This window comes from Mizuhopecten yessoensis, unplaced genomic scaffold (genome assembly GCF_002113885.1).
Source record: "Mizuhopecten yessoensis strain PY_sf001 unplaced genomic scaffold, ASM211388v2 scaffold716361, whole genome shotgun sequence".
In the NCBI taxonomy this organism is placed as follows: domain Eukaryota; kingdom Metazoa; phylum Mollusca; class Bivalvia; order Pectinida; family Pectinidae; genus Mizuhopecten; species Mizuhopecten yessoensis.
Window position 1 is genome coordinate 1,024,028 of NW_018480078.1, and position 2,394 is coordinate 1,026,421.

Below are 2,394 nucleotides of genomic sequence, written 5' to 3' on the forward strand. Positions count from 1 at the left end.
GGCAAGGTTAGGGGGTTGATGTAGCAATGACCGGAGCAGCACAAATAGCGCATAGTCAGATTTTTCAAGTGTGGAAATTATTTTGCATGGACAAAGGTATATATTACTTTTAATTTAACTACTCCTTTAGTGCACCTATCATTGAAACGGCATTGTTGAAGGTACTTATATGCAGTGCTAATTATACGAAATAAACGGTGTTAAATTTCACATACCACATCAAATACCTTCATCGATATATCATCGTATTCCTAACGATAACGGCCACTTCATATTCAGCGCGTGCAACCACATAACACGAAAAAACGCACATCTGCGTATCCAGTCATACAGAAATACGAAAACAAATACAAATGTTCATATTCAGTCAGAACCCATCTTCACATTCAACCACAACACATCTACATATTCAGTCAGAACCCAGCTTCACATTCAACCACACCACATCTACACATTCAGTCAGAACCCATCTTCACATTCAACCACAACACATCTACATATTCAGTCATACAGAAATATGAAAACAAATACAAATACAAATACAATACCCTGCTTCACATTCGAAAACAACTACAAATCTACATATTCAGTCATAAGACATTTACATATTCAGTCATAACACATTTACATATTCGGTCATTAATTAGCACATTTACATATTCAATCACGGAGTAAGGTCAACACATCCGGTCACCTACTGAATGACAAGAACATACCAATGTACCAAAACCCAAAACACCGAGTCCTCGATCGCAGCAGCCAGCTAGGGTCATATCACGACGAATGCTTAAGGACACACTGCCCCGGGGGGATTTTAGGGGAGAATATGAGAAACGAAACAGATCCAAAGTGCTACAATGGGAACTGCAGTTCAATTGTGGTATCTTCAATATATATACTGTCCTCTTACCGATTCTGCGAGGGGGAGAGGGGACTCACATTGATACACATGTTATGGGATACAGCATGTCTATTGTTGGTTTCTTCAACGTCCCCTCAACAAAAGACAAGGGAGAAACCATCTCGATTCTGCAGGGGTGCGTACGTATATTAGTCGCCTCTTACGATCATGCAGTGTGATGCTGCACGGGTGACAGCAAACGAGTGTGGCGCGAAAACTGCAAACTAAAACGACTCGACATGTGAGTTCATGCTAAACAACTATCTTTGAACATACAAATTCCGTTTGTGGATGGTAAAACTATTGTTCGACGTATACAGATATCAGAAACAGTTTATTGTGATGTTTTTCCGGAGCCATACATAAAGACGAAGGCCAAAATATTTTCTGTGAAGAACACAGCTAGGAAGTTGACGCTTTTTTACGATATAAAAAAAACAATCAAGAATATAACACATAATTTTGGTATACATACCCTACACATGTGTACACTTTTAAAAAATGGTTTTCTGCACAGATGAATTACACACGTGATAACGAAAAGCAATTTTTTGCAATCCGTAGTATTGGTTTATCAGTGCTGCCGTAGTCCGTGTTACATGTATATATATAGTACCGGGGATTTCCAATGACGTATACTTATATGTATATAGTAGATGACACATTAGTCTAACAAGAGGGCTCTAGCTAGATGGTCGTATCGGTGTGAGTTAGGAGGTAAGTGTTTAGATTTGTCCATACTTTTACAAAATTACTTGACTCAAAAAATGCAGTTATTGGACAAAACATCAGCAGAGAATACTTTTAGTTTTAGTAATTTGCAGTACGTACGTGTCGGCAAGCTGAAAACAGGCTATTTATAGGCCTACTGTAAAGTTAGCTGACGTAGTTTTGTAGTCCGGCCACTTATTTCGAACGGTGTCTTAAATTAAATTATCATGTGTAAATTTATTATGATACAATCGTTTGAACAACGCACCTTTGGAACTTCTGCCATAAAGTTCTATTTGCATGTTCTGCACAAATTAACAAACGCCGGGGACCACGGAGACCTGAATCATAGGTGGTGGGCACGTCTATCAAAAAAATAAATTGAATATATAAAACTAGAAAGGTGAGGAACTCAGCCCCTACCAGCGGCTGGCAAAATTGAGGTAATTTTGTTTGAAGTGTCACAGAAATTTTATCCGCTAAAATCCTTCCCACAGCGTAGTCTCGATCGAAAGTAGGGACATTAATCTTTAAATAACACCCATTATATATCTTCAAAACAGTGTAGTTATTTCGTAAGCAGTTTCGAAGCTTGCAAAAATCACCGATTTGTGTTACCTCGGACACGATCCGGAACATTTTTTCGAAACAAATTCTTCATTCGGTACACAGAATAGCGGACGACGTAACATTAATAAACCATTGTATACTCAAAGATAAGGTCAAAACAAACTTGCTTACTTGTTTTACGCACCACTAAATTTCTCCTCTCGTGTCCCTCA

The 2,394-nt window shown here is 38.4% G+C and overlaps 1 protein-coding gene across 3 annotated transcripts in view; it reads left to right on the plus strand.

The window, feature by feature from the left end:
* The window catches only part of LOC110443898, a 36,537-nt gene that overhangs the window by 12,148 nt on the left and 21,995 nt on the right, over positions 1-2,394 (plus strand). For 2 of the 3 annotated variants that reach the window (XM_021488353.1, XM_021488354.1), the window contains exon 1: positions 1,540-1,618. The exons of the other annotated variant lie outside the window; for it this stretch is intronic. The gene's annotated coding sequence lies outside the window, so the exon portion shown is untranslated. Of the gene's footprint in view, positions 1-1,539; positions 1,619-2,394 lie in introns of those variants that run through there. 3 annotated transcript variants of the gene reach the window in all.